We start from the raw sequence: 20104 nt of genomic DNA, 5'->3' as shown, positions 1-20104 counted from the left end.
AAATTATTATCAGTGGATGAAAACAATATGTGCTACTGGAAGGCAATTATCAAGAGGCCTGCTCCCTTCGAAAAGTGGTGAAAGAGCAGGAAAGGCAAGTTTTGAAAACCTGGAAGGCCATCAGCTTAACTCTTATATACTTATTATCAATAGTATTATTTTAGTATATTTATTTATATTTCTATTATTATACATGAGATATATTTTAATATCTTACAAATATATTTTTAAGTATTTACATATAATGAAAAATATCAGGCTAGCATCAGACATATGTCACACCAAAGAGTAAGACAAAGAAGTAATTTCTACTAAGTTTTATGAAAAATCATTATGATTTCAAATTTTATAGTCAACTAAATATTGATTTATGGGTAAGGGCATCAGAAAGATGCTTGCAGGTATTCAAGGGAAGATGACATGGAGTATTACATGCCATTTCTGAAGAAAATATTTTATTTTTCCAACTTATGAAAAATTAAATAAAAAATAAAAGTTTAAAAATGAGGAGAAGATGGAATAAAGCATTTGAAAATGAAAAAGCTAGTTAATACAGAAATATATAAATAATTATTTACAACAGTTATAAGTTGGAACATAAAAGTCAAATATAACTTTTAAAAGAAAATACCTTTAAAGTAAAAATATACCAATAACCTCATACTGAAAATGCTTTTAACAAAGACGAAGAAGATGTAAACAAGTAGGAAAAGTGGAGCATATTAAAAGTCTAGCCTCAAAGACAGAAGAGGAAAACGCAAAAAAAAAAAAAAAATTCAGCTCACCATGACTAATAAACAGAAGGAAATAAATGATTTTTAAATAACTGAAATTAACTACTAGAAAAATCAGAATGAAAAATAATTTTCCATGTAACTTTTTACACAAACAATATTCAAAGCCAAACATATAAAATAAGTAAAAGACATTTTAAAATTAAAAAAGTTCACAATTTATAATGTTATTTTAAATGTTATGAACCTTTAGTGGAAATTCTAACTTGAAGCTCTATATGTGTCTTGATACGGCATATAAATTGAACACCTTCACTTTAAGGTATTAGAAAAAGAAGCCAATGTCAGTCTTAGGAACCGCCACGTGCTAGAGTTGAGACTGACTTGACTTAGGGTCAGCAACATGCATACTGGAAGCCCCAAACATTTCCGTCTATTTCATTAGACAAGCCTCCCAACATTTGAATTCTAACTCTCTTTTCCAGCAACTACCTTTCATTACATCAAACACTAGCCATTGCCCCCAAAGAATGTGGTCAACCCACTATCCCCTAAATAAATCATATAAGCTACTTAGGTATCTTAAATGGTTCCCTATTTGTCCTTCATTCATATTCATATTCATATTCCCTCTCCCTCCCCTTCTCCCTTCCCTTCCCCCTCTAGGTGTGTGTGCTGGGGGGGTGAGGTGTGAGTCAGGGAGGACAGGTTAGGTAAAGAAGCTTCAGTTGTTCTTCAATTAACTCTCCAATTTTCTACCCACTTTTTACTTTTGCCCTCTACTCTGTCTGCTGATGCAAAGTCCAGGGTTTGTCTGCTAATCCTCTGAAACCCCTTACAGCATGTTATCATCTGTGCTTATTTCATCTTTTGACTCACTCCCATATGCTTTCTGATTCCCAGATGTACACAGATATCCAGCCAGCCAGCCATCCTTTCTCTAGGTCCCATTTGGTTATTTTTGTTTTTATTTCCCTTTCTCTAGGAGGTGGATCAAAAAGGATTTCGCTGTGATTTATGTTATACAGTGTTCTGCCTATGTTTTCCTCTAAGAGTTTTATAGTGTCTGGCCTTACATTTAGGTATTTAATCCATTTTGAGTTTATTTTTGCATATGGTGTTAGGGAGTGTTCTAATTTCATTCTTTCACATGTAGCTGTCTAGTTTTCCCAGCACCACTTATTGAAGAGGCTGTCTTTTCTCCATTGTGTATTCTTTCCTCCTTTATCAAAGATAAGGTGACCGTATGTGTGTGGGTTTATCTCTGGGCTTTCCATTGATCTATATTTCTGTTTTTTTGTGCCAGTACCATACTGTCTTGATTACTGTAGCTTTGTAGTATAGTCTAAAGTCAGGGCACATGATTCCTCCAGCTCCATTTTTCTTTCTCAAGATTGCTTTGGCTATTTGGGGTTGTTTGTGTTTCCAGACAAAATTTGAAATTTCTCGCTCATTTCTGTGAAAAATGCCATTGGTAGTTCGATAGGGATTGCCTCGAATCTGTAGATTGCTTTGGGTAATATAGTTGTTTTCACAATGTTGATTTTTCCAATCCAAGAACACGGTATATCTTTCCATCTGTCTGTATCATTTTTAATTTCTTTCATCAGTGTCTTATAGTTTTCTGCATACAGGTCTTTTGTCTCCTTAGGTAGGTTTATTCCTAGGTATTTTATTCTTTTTGTTGCAATGGTAAATGGGAGTGTTTCCTTAATTTCTCTTTCAGATTTTTCATCATTAGTGTATAGGAATGCAAGAGATTTCTGTGCGTGAATTTTGTATCCTCCTACGTTACCAAATTCATTCATTAGCACTAGTAATTTTGTGGTAGCCTCTTTAGGATTCTCTATGTATGCTATAATGTCTTCTGCAAACAGTGACAGTATTACTTCTTTTCTGGTTTGGATTCCTTTTATTTCTTTTTCTTCTCTGATTGCTGTAGCTAAAACTTCCAAAACTATGTTGAATAATAGTGGTGAGAGTGGACAACCTTATCTTGTTCCTGATCTTCAAAGAAATGGTTTCAGTTTTTCATCACTGAGAATGATGTTGGCTGTGGGTTTGTCATATATGGCCTTTATTATGTTGAGGTAAGTTCCCTCTATGCCTACTTTCTGGAGGGTTTTAATCACAAATAGGAGTTGAATTTTGTCAAAAGCTTTTTCTGCATCTATTGAGATGATCATATGGTTTTTCTCCTTCAATGTGTTAATATGGTTTATCACATTGACTGATTTGCATATATTGAAGAGTCCTTGCATTCCTGGGATAAACCCCACTTGATCATGTGGGATTTATGATGTATGATCATCATATGAAAGGGTGTATAATCCTTTTAATGTGCTGCTGGATTCTGTTCACTAATATTTTGTGGTGGATTTTTGTATCTGTGTTCATCAGTGATATTGGCCTGTAGTTTTCTTTTTTTCTGACATCTTTGTCTTGTTTTGGTATCAGGGTGATGGTGGCCTTGTAGAATGAGTTTGGGAGTGTTCCTCCCTCTGCTATATTTTGGAAGAGTTCGAAAAGGACAGGTGTTAGCTCTTCTCTAAACGTTTGATAGAATTCACCGGTGAAGCCATCTGGTCCTGGGCTTTCGTTTGTTGGAAGATTTTTAATCACAGTCTCAACTTCAGTGCTTGTGATTGGTCTGTTTATATTTTCTATTTCTTCCTGGGTCAGTCTCAGAAAGTTGTGCTTTTCTAAGAATTTGTCCGTTTCTTCCACGTTGTTAATTTTATTGGCATACAGTTGCTTGTAGTAATCTCTCACGATCCTTTGTATTTCTGCAGTGTCATTTGTTACTTCTCCTTTTTCATTTCTAATTCTGTTGATTTGACTCTTCTCCCTTTATTTCTTGATGAGTCTGGCTTATGGTTTATCAATTTTGTTTATCTTCACAAAGAATCAGCTTTTAGTTTTATTGATCTTTGCTATGGTTTCCTTCATTTCTTTTTCATTTATTTCTCATCTGATCTTTATGATTTCTTTCCTTCTGCTAACTTTGGGGGTTTTTTTTGTTGTTCTTCCTCTAATTGCTTTAGGTGTGAGGTTAGGTTGTTTACTTGAGATGTTTCTTGTTTCTTGAGGTAGGATTGTATTGCTGTAAACTTCCCTCTTAGAACTGCTTTTGCTGCATCCCATAGGTTTTGGATCATCGTGTTTTCATTGTCATCTGCTTCTAGGTATTTTTGGATTTCCTCTTTGATTTCTTCAGTGATCTCTTGGTTATTTAGTAGCATATTGTTTAGTCTCCATGTGTTTCTATTTTTTACAGTTTTTTTTCCTGTAATTGATATCTAATCTCATAGCTTGTGGTTGGAAAAGAAACTTGATATGATTTCAATTTTCTGAAATTTACCAAGGGTTGCTTTTTGACCCAGGATATGATCTATCCTGGAGAATGCTTCTTCTTTGAGAAGAAAGTGTATTCTGTTGTTTTTGGATGGAATGTCCTATAAATATCAATTAGGTCCATCTTGCTTAATGTGTCATTTAAAGCTTGTGTTTCCTTATTTTTTTTTCATTTTGTTTAATCTGTCCATTGGTGAAAGTATGGTGTTAAAATCCCTACTATTACTGTGTTACTGTCGATTTGCCCTTTTACAGCTGTTAGTATTTGCCTTATGTACTGAGGTGCTCCTATGTTGGATGCATAAATATTTACAATTGTTATATCTTCTTCTTGGATTGATCCCTTGATCATTAATGTAGTGTCCTTCTTTTTGTCTTGTAATAGTCTTTATTTTAAAGTCCATTTTGTCTGATATGAGAATTGCTACTCCATCTTTCTTTTGATTTCCATTTGCATGGAATATCTTTTTCCATCCCCTCACTTTCACTTTGTATGTGTCCCTAGGTCTGAAGTGGGTCTCTTGTAGACAGCATATATACAGGTCTTGTTTTTTTTATCCATTCAGCCAGTCTATGTCTTTTGGTGGGAGCATTTAGTTCATTTACATTTAAGGTAATTATCAATATGTATGTTCCTTTTCCCATTTTCTTAATTGTATTGGGTGTGTTATTGTAGGTCTTTTCCTTCTCTTGTGTTTCCTGACTAGAGAAGTTCCTTTAGCATTTGCTGTAAAGCTGCTTTGGTGGCGCTGAATTCTCTTGGCTTTTGCTTGTCCGTAAAGGTTTTAATTTCTCCGTCGAATCTGAATGAGATCCTTGCTGGGTAGAGTAATCTTGGTTGTAGGTTTTTCCCTTTCACCACTTTAAATATGTCCTGCCACTCCTTTCTGGCTTGCAGAGTTCCTGCTGAAAGATCAGCTGTTAACCTTACGGGGCTTCCCCTGTCTGCTATTTGTTGCTTTTCTCTTGCTGCCTTTAATACTTTTTCTTTGTATTTAATTTCAGATAGTTTGATTATGTGTGTCTTGGTGTGCTTCTCTTTGCATTTATCCTGTATCGGACTCTCTGTGCTTCCTGGACTCGTTGACTATTTCCTTTCCCATACTGGGGAAGTTTTCAACTATAATCTCTTCAAATATTTTCTCAGTCCCTTTCTTTTTCTCTTCTTCTTCTGGGACCCCTATAATTCGAATGTTGGTGCATTTAATATTGTCCCAGAGGTCTCTGAGACTGTCCTGAAGTCTCTTCATTCTTTTTTCTCTATTCTGCTCTGCAGTAGTTATTTCCAGTATTTTATCTTCCAGGTCACTTATCCGTCCTTCTGCCTCAGTTATTCTGCTATTGTTTCCTCGTAGAGAATTTTTAATTTCAGTTACTGTTTTGTTCATCATTGTTTTGTTTGCTCTTTAGTTCTTCTAGGTCCTTGTTAAACATTTCTTGTATTTTCTCCATTCTATTTCCCAGATACTTGATCATGTTTACTATCATTACTCTGATTTCTTTTTCAGGCAGACTGCCTATTTCCCCTTCATTTGTTTGGTCTGGTGGGTTTTTACCTTGCTCCTTCATCTGCTGTGTGTTTCTCTGTCTTCTCATTTTGCTTAACTTACTGTGTTTGGGGTCTCCTTTTTGCACGCTGAAGGTTTGCAGTTCCCGTTGTTTCTGGTGTCTGCCCCCAGTGGGTAAGGCTGGTTCAGTGGGTTGTGTAGGCTTCCTGGTGGAGGGGACTGGCGCCTGTGTTCTGGTGGATGAGGCTGGATCTTGTCTTTCTGGTGGGCAGGACCGCATCCGGCGGTGTGTTTCGGGTTGTCTCTGACCTTATTATGATTTCAGGCTGCCTCTCTGTTAATGGGTGGGGTTGTGCTCCTGTCTTGCTAGTTGTTTGGCATGGGGTTTCTAGCACTGGAGCTTGTTGGTTATTGAGTGGAGCTGGGTCTTAGCATTGAGACAGAGATATCTGGGAGAGCTCTCGCCAATTGATATTACATGCAGCCAGGGGGTCTCTGGTGGTCCAATGTACTGAACTCGCCTCTTCCCCCTCAGAGGCTCAGGTCTGACACCCGGCTGGAGCACCAAGACCCTGTCCACCCCACGGCTCAGAAGAAAAGAGAAAAAAAAGAAGAAATAAAGAAAAATAAAATAAATAAGTTATTAAAATTAAAAAATATATTAAAATAAAAAAATTAAAAAGTAATTAAAAAAGAGAGCAACCAAACCAATAAATAAATCCACCACTGATAACAAGTGCTAAAAACTAAACTAAGATAAACATATAAATCAGAATCTAGTCAGTCGCATACAGCAATCCCCAAGTCTACAGTTGCTCCCAAAGTCTACCACCTCAATTTTGGGTTGATTTGTTGTCTATTTAGGTTTTCCACAGATGCAGGGTATGTCAAGTTGATTGTCGAGATTTAATCCACTGCTCCTGAGGCTTCATGGAGAAATCTCCCTTTCTCTTCTTTCTTCACACAGCTCCTGGGGTTCAGCTTTGGATTTGGCCTCGCCTCTGCATGTAGGTCACCCTCTGGCATCTGTTCTTAGCCCAGACAGGAGGGGTGTTAAAGAGTGGCTGATTCCGGGGCTCTGGCTCACTCAGGCCGGAGGGAGGAGGGGTACAGAATGTGGGGCAAGCCTGTGGTGGCACAAGCCGACGTGACACTGCAACAGCCTGGGGCACACCATGTGTTCGCCTGGGGATGTTGTCCCTGGATCATGGGACCTTGGCAGTTGCCGGCTGCACAGGCTCCTGGGAGGGGAGGTGTAGATAGTGACCTGCGCTTGCACACAGGCTTCTTGGTGGCTGCAGCAGCAGCCTTAGCGTTTCATGCACACCTCTGGTGTCCACGCTGATACACGCGACTCACACCTGTCTCTGAAGCTCGTTTACATGGTGTTCTGAATCTCCTCTCCTCGCACGCCCCAAAACAATGGTCTCTTGCCTCTTAGGCAGGTCCAGACTGTTTTCCCAAACTCCCTCCCGGCTAGCTGTGGCGCACTAGTTCCTTTCATGCTGTGTTCACGCAGCCAACCCCAGTCCTCTCCATGGGGTCTGACCTCTGGAGCCCAAGCCTCTGCTCCCAGCCCCCACCCACTCTGGCAGGTGAGGAGACAAGCCTCTCGGGCTGGTGAGTTATGGTCGGCACCAATCCTCTGTGTGGGAATCTCTGCTTTGCCCTTGGCACCCCTGTTGCTTCGCTTTCCTCCATGGCTCCGAAGCTTCCCCCCCTCCGCCACCCGCAGTCTCTGCCTGCGAAGGGGCTTCCTAGTGTATGGAAACCTTTCCTCCTTCACAGCTTCCTCCCAGAGGTGCAGGTCCCGTCCCTATTCTTTTGTCTCTGTTTTTTCTTTTACCCTACCCAGGTACGTTGGGAGTTTCTTGACTTTTGTTAAGCCTGAGGCCTTCTGCCAGCGTTCAGTAGGTGTTCTGTAGGAGTTGTTCCACATGAAGATGTATTTCTGATGTATTTGTGGGGAGGAAGGTGATCTTCAGATCTTACTCCTCCGCCATCTTGAAGGTCCTACCACTACACCTACAGGGACTAAAAGGTCACATGAATGAGCGAGGCATGTCTGTTGGGTCCTATAATTAACAGAGGGGCCTTTGCCCTTCTTTTTTTGTGTGTGTGGTACGCGGGCCTCTCACTGTTGTGGCCTCTCCCATTGCGGAGCACAGGCTCCAGACGCGCAGGCTCAGTGGCCATGGCTCACGGGCCCAGCCGCTCCGCAGCATGTGGGATCTTCCCGGTCCGGGGCACAAACCCGTGTCCCCTGCATCGGCAGGCGGACTCTCAACCACTGCACCACCAGAGAAGCCCAGGCTTTGCCCTTCTTAAAGCAGGTATCAGCTGCTCAACTCAGGGTGAGTTCTGTCAGGGTTTACTGTGGGCCCAGTATTATCAGATATTCTAGTTTTTCAGAGGAAACTAGAAATCTGGAATTTTATGAAAAATCTGATTTTTATACTCTGGCAAGTAATTCAATTGAAAAAAAACCTGAAGGCCAAACAAAACTGGGGCTGCTGTTTTGTAAACTCTGCTGTAGATAATATAGGGTGTATAACCTGAGCACATTGTTTATATATTCCACCCTGAATATCCTCACCCCCAGCATCTGGGGAAATAAAGACTATATTAGTAATTATTAGGGAGTACTATAATTGCTTGTCAGTGGGTTTGTCTCTCAATTACATCTTGTATCATTGTAGATCACGGTTCATATATTCTCCTCTTTGTTGTCCTAATGTACAGAATACCTGGCAGATAGCATTGGCCATGTTGAGCTGCACATGGCATCTAGGATCACATACAGTGGCAGTGTAGTATACAGCTAATGAGTATAGGCTCTGGGACCAAATTGCCTGGGTTATAATTCCAGCTACTATGTTTATTAGCTGAGTGTTTTTAGACAAGTTACCTTACCTCTCAATGGCTCAGTTTCCTCATATAAAATGGAAATAATCATAATAGTCATCTCCTAGGATTGAAGTATGGATTAAATGAGGTAACACAAATAAAGCACTTAGCATACAGCCAGGCATATACGAAGCTTTCAGTAAATATCAGTAAATATTAGGCTGTTTACATATTTGTTTCTAAAATGCAAATATTACTTTAAAAATGTGGATCAAACATGAAGAGGCTATTCAAGTGTTTCTAAAGCACAAATATTAATCATAATGCTATTATTACTAATATAGTAGGCTCTCAATAAATATTGTTGATCCATACTTTTCAGCCTCTACCTAGTATTAGTTATTTATACTTATCTACTTTTTCAAACAGAATTACATACTTCCCTAATGTGTTTTATATGGAATTGGTAGAGGTAGCTTTACTTGGATTGAACTGTGGCACCTATAAACTTGACCTGAATAAAAGGTTCAATGGAACTATAAAAACATTCTCATTGGGCACGTCTATGGCTCCTTTCAAAACTCCTGCTTGTCTGCTTAATCTGGGACATGATCGGAATCTTCCTCCAAAGACACTAAGCCAAAATGTGGAGCTATTCTCTGCCCCATGAGGGAAGGCTAGGGATTGGAGAAGAAAAAAAATTATCTTATTTTTTACACTACATCTTTCTATCCCACTAGGCTGAGTTTTACGGCAGATGCTAATTCATATTCCCTTCCTTAATTCCTCACAAGCATGATGTTCACCATGTGGTAGTTCCTACTAAGTTTTTCATAAAAAATAAAGAGAAATACCAAATGGTTTCCATTTCCTACTAAAGAGAAAAGAGTCTTTGAAGGAAGAGAAAAGGAACTAATATTTATTAAGCCCATACTGCGTGTGAGACCATTTGCTAGATATGTTATAAAAAGTCATTCTAATCCTTACAAAAACCCTGATTTATTGTCTCCATTTTCCAGAAGGGAGGCTGAAGCATAGAGAGGTCAAATGAATTACTCAAGCCCTTGCTGTTAACAATTAAGGAGCTCCTGTGCTAGCATGCACCCAAATCTATGCACTTTCCAAAGAACTTGGCTGTTCTTTCATACTAACTCAGCACTGAACAATTTTACGGATCAGCAACTGTATTTTTTTAAAAAAACACATTATTGAGGATATCAGCAAGTTAATTACAAAAATAATTAGAGGCAGTAACTTTTTTCAATTTTCATCAATGCTACCTCAAACAGTCATGGTCTATCTCTGCTGAAAAACACTAAAATGTGTTGAATTGGTTAGGAGTATCTGCTAGCTATAATAAAGTAAAAGTCATCATTTCATGTTTAAGTCAGATACAAATGATCTTAGATTATGTCAGAAGTCTGTGTGGGATTTCAATGGCTGGAACATAAAACATGAAAGGACTCTTGAAGTGTTTTTTAAAAAAATACAAATATGATCATGTTATCCTTCCCACCCTCTAGTGGCTTTCACACTCCTTAAAAGATACACTACCAAACGTAAAATGGATGGCTAGTGGGAGGCAGCCGCATAGCACAGGGAGATCAGCTTGGTGCTTTGTGATCACCGGGAGGGTGGGAAGGAGGGAGACGCAAGAGGGAAGTGATATGGAAACATGTGTATATGTATAACTGACTCACTTTGTTATACAGTAGAAACTGACACACCATTGTAAAGCAATTATGTTCCAATAAAGATGTAAAAAAAAAAAGTTCTAACGTTCTTTAATGGCCTGAATTTTGGCCCATCTCTGCACCTCATGGCTCACCTAAAATTCTCACTCAAAATCTTCAAAATCACTCCAAATCTCACTCCAGACCTAACTGGAATTCCTTCAGTATCTACACTCTCTCCTACTTCAAGGATCTTATCATAGGTTGTGCTTCTGCTCCCCCACTCCAACTGGTTGACCCATCGTAATCTTCAGGTCATCTTAGACCAAATATCACTAGCAAGCAAGACTTCCAGAAGCCCAAGAGACAGGGATGGGCACTCAGACATGTGCCCCCATAACTGAGTCCCCACTCCCAGCATAGCCTTCATCTCCTTTTGTAGCTATTGCTTAATTATCCATCTTCCTTTATCCCTTGCTAATGATCTGTAGGCTTCCTTTATCCCTTGCTTATCATCTGTAGGCTTCCTTTATCCCTTGCTAATCATCCGTGGGCTATGTATACATTGCTCACCAGTAACTCTTCAGTATCTCCTAAAATACCTGGCCCACAGTATGTGCATACTGGTTGAAATAGTTTTGTGGATAGCTGGATGAATTAAGTAATATGCTGGCTTTACAATTAAGAAAAATACCAGGGGCTTCCCTGGTGGCGCAGTGGTTGAGAGTCCGCCTGCCGATGCAGGGGACACGGGTTCGTGCCCCGGACCGGGAAGATCCCACATGCTGCGGAGCGGCTGGGCCCGTGAGCCATGGCCGCTGAGAATGTGCGTCCGGAGCCTGTGCTCCGCGACGAGAGAGGCCACAGCAGTGAGAGGCCCGCGTACCGCAAAAAAAAAAAAAAAAAGAAAAATACCAGATATATGTATAATATTAATATCTGATTATGGATGTTAATAGTAGATTTATTCCATCCGGTAAAATACAAGCAGATTAAGTCTTAATTAAAGATCCTCAGGGACAGAAAAGGCCTTAGAAATCACCAAGTTTAACTTTGTTATTTTCCAGAAAAGGAAACCAGAGCTGAAGAAGTCAAATAACTGAGCCTGATTACATGGTTCCTTAGACCATCAACAAGTGCGTATTCACAGGACACTTACTAGCTGCCTACTAATCACTCCACTGGGCATGGACAGATGAGGAGAGAGTAGACAAGACAAGAACAAAGTCCCTGCCCTTAGGGAGAATACAGTCTGGCTGGGGACAGATGACTTTCATTTATCAAACAATTAGAGGACAATGAGAAACTATGTTATTAAGTGCTACATTAGGCAGGACATACGATAAATGCTATAGCCTTTCAAAGTGAAGGGAGAGAGAAATTACCAAATGAGTTCACATGGATCGCTTATTCTTCCTTGTGCTTATGACTGTCTACTATGTCATGGCCAACTCCTTCGGGACAGGGACATTTTTGTTGCATTAATACTTCCTCTGCCGTGGATAATTAATTATCAGTTGAAGAAAACTAACTTATACTGTCACTTGGATTTGCTAAAGGAACCCTTCAGAAATCACAATATTCTCTCTCGTTCAACGATGTTAAGAATTTATCAAAATAAATGAATAAACTGTAGCATTAATATTGTATTCAAGTTTTCTGAATCTTTTTTCAAAGCACCACCAGAAATGATTTTATTCTGATTCTCTACGCAAAGACACACACATACACACACACACACACACACTCTCTGTCTCTCTCACTCCTCTTGCAAGCCTATGCATCTTTTAAAAGATCACAATGACTAGCTGCTTTTGTCTATTTAACGAATACATTGCTCTTTAGAGCTGTCACCTCAAGTTCTCCGGCAGATTTTTTCTACCTGATCCTTCAATAGGAGTATCTCACTCTCCTCAGTCAGCTCTAGATAGTATCCCTAATCATCTTCCTAATTCCCCAGGAGTACTGTAGGTGTTCCTATCACTTCCAGAAGCTATGGCAGGTGAGGAAGGACCAGGGAGGTAACAGATGGTTTCTTCTCTGTGCATATGTGATTCCTCGCTACTTCACAATGTCTCAAAGCCAAACAAGAAAATGGCTCATACTGTCTCTTAAACCCAGTTCTTGCTCTTTTCTACCTTTCCTAAACTTCCCAGGCAGAATTAGTTATTTCCTGCGCTGTACATCTCCAGCTCTCTATGGAAACATCTAGAGGCGTTCCATATAGAAGTGAACTGTAATAATTTGTCATCAAGTTTTTCCTTCACTGATCTATAACTTCTTCAAAGAGGATCTCTTCAGTTTACATTTTACTGCAGCTAACTTCCTACACATAGTAGGCCCCAAACATGTTTTGTATGCATGAAACTAGAGGTCATTAAAACTTAATTTTCATTCAATGTGTTTATCTAATTTTTAAGCAAATTTCTTAAAACGGTGGTCCAAGCTAGTTGCTTTTCTGACACAGGCGGTCTACTTTTGAACGGATCATACTCCTTTTCAGAAAAGTAGTTTTAAAGGGGACTATAACATGGGTATTTAAACAAAGATAAAATGAGAGTTCTAAAATTATGAGCCCTAGGCCACCCGTAAAAATGGTACAAGTTTATAGAGTGAACCAGATTTTATCTAAGCTTTCCCTTGGAAAATACTGGCTTCCTTTCCTCCTGGAAGCTCTCTTCAGTGGCCTGGTACCTTGAACACGGGCTTGACCTATTTTGAGTTGTTAGCCTGACCTTAAGTAGAACCAATAAAATATTCATAACCTCCTTTAAGGTACATAGATTTTTATTAGTCTTATATGGTATATATGCAGCACATAGGAAAAAACACAACGGCATGATTCAGATGGATTGTTACCTCATGGTGACTTGACCAATAAACCAAGAATGCAAGTTAACGCAGACAAATGTAAAATAATAAGTCTAGAGACAGTGAACCAAAACAGAGGATCCGTATTAAGTGGTAGCAATGCAATGCAATGATCAGGAAAATGATTTAGGGATTCTTGAGTAATAATACGAGAAGCTAGAAGCTCCGTACTGTTTGCTAGCTGAGCAAAAGGCTTATGTGATGCACAGAATACAAATCAAATCATACGGCACCGTATTGTGAAAATAACAGCGGTAACATACCAAAACCTCCGCATGTGACCCTGTCACCATTTTACCAGAGGGAAACAGACACAACCAATTTCAAGTTGGCTAGTTACAGACAGCTGTGGCAAACGAACACATTTAAGTCAGATATTAGGAAGAGTTTCTTATCCCTATGGGCCATAAAACATTACAATTATTTAGAAGAACAACAGCAATATCTCATTTTTACGTGGCATTTTCTCACAGTGTTTCATACTAACAACCTCATTTGCTCCTCAACATAAAGCCATGGGACGCATAGGAGAAATAGTATTTCCATTTTACAGAGAGTTAAACTGAGACTCAGTAGCCAAAGATAGTCACAAGAATAGGTTATAACCGCAGAGCTTAGGAATATCAATCTAGCACTCTTTCTTTACCATAAAATCTCTATGCATCACCAAAGAAAACTTTGGAGCCCAGCTTTCAGCAGATTTAAAAAAAATCATATAGGAAGCTCTCTTTCCTTTACAAAAGCAGGAGAAAGACTGATTTCATTTTTAAAGACACCCTCCTACAAAAGGCTTTTAATTCAGTGTACTGACTTACATACACATTTTGAGTCCAGAAGAATTGAAATTTCGTAATTATAGAGAAAAACTGTAGCAGTTCATATACTCCAAAGATGGCTACAACAATATCTCCCATTCCATGTGCCTTTGTCTGCAACACGATCTTGATGTTTTTCCCATTGAGAGATGGGTTATCTATCTCATCTCCTTGAATCTGGGTAGGCTTGTGACTTGCCTATAACCACTAGAATGAGGTAGAAGTAACACTAAATGTAGGTCACAGAAGGCAATGAAATTTCTAGCTTGTCAATATTCTCTCTTGAAGACTTCAACCATCATGAGACTGCCATGCTATAAGGACCAGACCAGTCCATGAATAGAGACCACATAGAGAAACCCAAGACTACATGAAGAGATTCCTGGGAGGCCCCAGATTGCTCTAGCCCCCAGTGTTTCAGCTCCATCTGATTGCAAATATGAGACCAGAGCCAGGACCACCCAACCTATCTCCTTCTAAATTCTTGACCCACAGGGGAAATAATAAAATGATTTGTTGTGCTAAGCTACTAAGTTTAGGACTGATTAGTTATACACCAATTTACTAGTAGCTGGATATACATCTGTCCAAACCCATAGAAAGTATAACACCAAGAGTAAATCCTAATGTAAACTATGGACCTTGGGTGGCTACGATGTGCCACTGTAGGTTCACCAGTAACAAATGCACCACTCTGGTGGAGGATGCTTATGAAGGGACAGGCTGTAGGGTGGCGGAGGGGGGCGGGAGGTAGTATATGGGAAATCTGACTGTTCCTTAATTTTGCTATAAATCTAAAATTGCTCTAAAAGAATAAAGTATTAATTTTTTAAAAGTGGGTTGATATCTAGTCAGTCAACTTTAAACATCCCATACTGCAAAAACGGTTGGTGTGATGGAGGTGTTCCCGAAAACTGAAGTGTGGGAAGCACTGAATTCAAAGGACATACTGGAATTTATGTCCAGTTATTTCTCTGTATAATTGTGAAGATTAACTGAAAAATAAAAATGTTCATTAAAGATACATAACCTATGTCAAAAAATTAATGAATTTTAAAAGTGATTGCTTCTTGGTAGTGAGTCTATGAATGATTTGTTTTCTTTCTTCTAGTCTTCCAGTTATTATCCAAATAGGCTATAATGAGTATATATTAATATTACAGTGAAAAACAACTCTATTAATTTATTTCCATTTTTAAAACATTGTTTTTAGGTAGTTCTGTTCGGTTATTAATAAATTAATATTAATCCCACAAAAAAAGAATAATAACCAGAACAGAAAACAAAAGTCCTTGAGTGGCGGGCATTTGATTTTTATGATACTCAGCATTCCTTCTTCTGTCCTAATAACACTCTAATTTCCTTTAAAACATTAGCTATAACCTCTTTCCCCCAGCCAAGGGGAACATTCCTCTCTGGAATCTTACTCTTAAACAGAATAATAATGGTATAAATCCATTATCCCATTTCCCCAGCCTGAAAATGGTAGAATCTATTCACTGAGCAGAGGAGACATCCTAACCAGATGCTGTCACGTATGAGGTCCTTCTTTCTACTTCCTGGGCCTCTGAAGTTGTCTTAGGTCCTGCTTCATTACAGGTCTGGCTCTTTCAGCCTTCCTAACAGTGCTGTTAAGTTCCCTTTATCCTTTCCATGAATTCTCTTTAATTTATACCAAGTCACTTTCTGTGATTTACAACCAATGAGCCACGACTGATATATTCAGTCTCATCCAAGGAAGACTATGTCTTTACAGCTGTGAGCTACAGCCGACATACAATAAACGGCACATATTTAAGGTGTACGACTGGACAAATTTTTGTGTATGTATATACTTAATGAGATTGTCACTACAAAGGAGGATATTGAACATATCCATCAACCCCAAGTTTCCTCATATCCCTCTGTAATCCTTGCATCCTACACCCTACAACCCCTAACTCCAAGAACCACTGTGTTTTTTCATTAGAGATTAGTTTGCATTTTCTAGAATTTTATATAAACGAAATCACACGTTATGTACTCTTCCCTCTGGCTTCTGTCAGTCAGTATAAATATTATGAGATCCATACAAATTGTTGTGTGTATTCCATTGTATGGATATACCACAGTGGTGTAGATTGAATGCTTGTGTGTCCCCCAAATTCTTATGTTGAGAACCTAATGCCCAACGTGATGGTATTAGAAGGCAAGAACTTTGGGAGGTGATTAGGCCATGAGGGTAGAGCCCTCATGAATGGGATTAATGCTCTGATGGAAGAGGCCTGAAAGAGTTCTCTAGCCCCTTTCACCATGTGAAGAAACTACAGAAAGTCTGTGACCCAGAAGAGGGCTCTCAGCTGACCATGCTGGCTGGCATCCTGCCTGACTCCAAGAAATGGATGCAGTTTAGGGTCAAACAACAACTTTTGTTACATATCTACATAAAGCAACACATAGAAAAAGAACGAGAGAAAATATGCCCAAAATGATAAATTATTACCTCTGGGTGTTAGGATTTTAGGCAAGTCTTTTATTTTCTGCTTCTTCAAACCTTTCTGCTTTTCCTGAATGTTTATAGTGAGTATGTATTATTGTGCTCTTCAGATAAAATAATCAAATGGGGGCAAACGTAACTATACTCCTTGGTTACACAAATGTCCCAACAGTAGGCATGTTTTTGCTGTTCCTTTCTACCATGAGGGAACCAAGTAGAGAATGACCATGCGTTAGCCAATGCTAACTCATTTCCATAGCCGGTCACCTGTAATCAGGGCAACACTGGGCAGAACATGCTTTTCTCCCAGAGAATTGGATGGTGGGTGTGGGGTTCTGTTTTTCAACAAAATCTCAGATTAGATGAGGTTTCTAAGAGCAGCAGTAACACCAACTCTTCTATGTGGAAGAGTTTCAGTCTGAAGGCAATCATCAAGTTTAAAAACTATAAAAGCAAGGAACTTTCCTGGAACCTCAGAGATGTGCATATAATATGTATGCTGCATGCATATCTCAATAGAGAGGTGACATCCTTCTCCCCCGCAAATATTTGAAACAGTCTCCTGAGACCAGATTTGAGAAGATGCTATCCTTGAAGATCATTTATAATATTTCACACACGTTTAGCTAAATTTTGAACAAAATAACTCTGTAATGGGATCTCAAGTAATTTCAACCCAAAGTTGCATAGGGCTAGACAGGCATTTGACTTCCTTGGTTTTGCAAGTTCAGGCTTCAAGGAAAAGTCTTCTCCTCTCCACACCCCCAGAGTGTATGGTTTGACTGTCATCACCCAAAGGGGAGATGGATTGCTGAAATTCAGATTGTTACTAATGAGGCTAATATATTCTAAAATGAATATGAAATTTTCTAAGATAAAATTGTGACCTACTTTTCTGTTGGATATCACTTGAATTACGAAGGGGAAAAATAGGTGTCTGAGGAAAATTGAAATACATTTTCATTTATTTAGAACCCATACATACAGAATTGGATTCATTATAACCCTTCCTTCATGACACACTCACATGACTGGCCACCTCGTATTTAGTTTATCAGTATTTTAGCCATTTCCAATTATTTAATAAGCATGCAAATCCACCACCCATTCCTAAAACAATTTTTCACATGAATCCAGAAATATGCAAATGTGATCATATCCCAGTACTGAGTATAATAGTAAAATAAGGACCAAAACTGGTGAGTCAAGAACAAAAACTGGTGTTGGGGAATGGTCATAAGTCAAATTTAGGGGCTAGAATTTATTACCTACATGAAGAGGAAAACAGAAAGTAAATCTAGTCCAAGAAAATAGGCATAGCTAGATCCATAAATGTGTTGTTAACAAAAAATATATCAGCATATGGCTTATGATGGAAGCTCCTTCAGACCCTAGTAGTGGTGATATTTGGACAGAAGAGATAAGCATATGAGTATGAACCTAAAGAGCTGTTGCTTTGGAGACCAAGTCTGGAACAAACACCACTGTAGCCTATGCGGGAACCTGGACCAGTGGATATACTACCCGAGGGGAAACAAACACTCATGGGATATCAGAGGATAATTTTTCATACAATACCATATCATACTATATAATAGCAAAAAGCAGTAGCAATAATAGAGATAAAATTTCTCCTTCCCTCTAGCATGTAGAAAAGGACTGAGTCCCTGCCCCTATAAGCTAGGTAAGCCCCCTTAGTTTTGGGATAATTCACAGATAAAGGAGAACAATCAAGTAGGAGGTATACTGATAGTGCTAATACCTGTGGACCTAGAGAACTTAGTTGGAGAAATTAATGAGATATGAATTGACATATACTTTGAGTAGGTGTAAAAAGCCATAGCATTGAAGCAAGCATAGGGAGAAATACCAGAATAGTGCAATTTAGTACAGCTACCTCAGCAAAGCCCTAAGGCTCTTGATAAAAATACTACTGTCTCTTTCCTGCCAAAATGGACCAACTCTCCTAGCACCTGGTCAAGCCACAATTGGCCAGTCTGCAGTCCCCATGTCACTGACCTCCAAGTTAGTCTCAAGGATTGCATTTCTCTATAACAAGCTCAACCAGGAGCCATGTGGAAAAAGCAGAATAATTGAAGAACTGGGTTCAAAGGAAACAATCTAGCCATGTTGTGCATGCATATGTGTTTGCGGACTGCATTGACTAGCAGTGTAAACTGCAGTGTCCAAATAGCTGTGTTGGTGATCATAGGCAACATCTGTATCCAGGGAGGGTGAAGTGACTTTGGTGCCTGGTTAAACCATAAGACAGAAGGAAAATTTCAAGTGCAAGTGCTTAGCAAACATTTTCTGTAAAGGAACAAATAGGAAATACTTTTTACTTTGCAGGCCTTATAGCCCACAATGCAACCACTCAACTCCACTGTTGTAGTTGGAAAACAGCCATGAACAATCTTAAATGAATGAGTATGGCTGTATCCCAATAAAACTTTATTTACAAACACAAGATATGGATCATAGTTTGTAGACCCCCTACAATGAAAGTAAAAAAGAATTTAGAAGCATATCCATCAAATACAATGTGTAGAGCTTATTTGGATTGAATGACCAATTGTAAAAATATTTATGAAACAGGCAAATTTGAGCACTAACTAGGTATTCAATGATATTAGAATAATTAATATTTTGATAAGAAAATGGCATCATAAATATGTTTTGTTTTTTTGTTTTTTTTTGTGGTACGCGGGCCTCTCACTGTTGTGGCCTCTCCCGTTGCGGAGCACAGGCTCTGGACGCGCACACTCAGTGGCCATGGCTCACGGGCCCAGCTACTCCACGGCACGTGGGATCCTACCGGACCGGGGCACGAACCCGTGTCCCCTGCATCGGCAGGTGGACTCTCAACCACTGCGCCACCAGGGAAGCCCCATAAACATGTTTTTTAAATTCCTTATATTTAGGGTTACACACTGAGTATTTAAAGATAAAATAATATGATACCTGAGATTTATTTTGCTTTCAAAATAATTTACTTTCAACATAATGAAGTAGAAGTGGGAGAGCTAATAGGTCAGTGGTCCTCAAAGTGTGGTTCCCCAGACCAACAGCAGCATCTGGAAACTTGTTAGAGATGCAAATTCTCTGGGCACCAATCCAGACTTACTGAATCGAAACTCTACAGTGAAGTCCAGAAATCTGTGTTTTAACAAGGCCTCCAAGTGATTCTGACGCATGCTAAAATTTGAAAACACCCATATAGATAAAACAAGAATGAGCGTGATATGTATTGAAGTTTTGTGCTGAGTATGTAAGGATTCACTATATTATTCTGTAAATTTTTTATATGTTTGAATTTTCAAAATACAAAAGTAAAAGAAGAGAGAAAAAATAAAAGCAAAGAAAAAAATTACCTACGCGACTTCATTCCAAAGAATACAGTACTAAAAAGAAAAAGAGTGACTTTATAGTGGAGAAACCTGGCAAGGACTACCTTAGTCAGGTGATTAAGGTCAACTTCATCAGTAGTAAGTCATGTTGACAGCACGCATCCTTGACATGATGTGATGAGAATGGCACTTTACCTGTGATCTTCCTTCCAGAAACGCATAACCACAATTTAATCATAAGAAAAACATCAGATAAACCCCACTCAAGGGACATTCTACAAAATTTTTGATGAGTACTCCCCCAAATTGTCAAGGTCATCAAAAACAAGGAAATTCTGAGAAACTGTCACAACTAAGAGGGACCTAAGGAAATATGATGACTAAATATAATGTAGTATCCTGAAAGGAACCTGGAACAGAAAAAGGACATTGAGGAAATCTGAAAAAGTATAGACTTTAGTGACTAATAATGCACAAAT

Source organism: Pseudorca crassidens, chromosome X (genome assembly GCF_039906515.1).
Source record: "Pseudorca crassidens isolate mPseCra1 chromosome X, mPseCra1.hap1, whole genome shotgun sequence".
NCBI lineage: Eukaryota > Metazoa > Chordata > Mammalia > Artiodactyla > Delphinidae > Pseudorca > Pseudorca crassidens.
The sequence above is the reverse complement of the archived record's forward strand: the minus strand, read 5'-3'. Positions refer to the sequence as shown.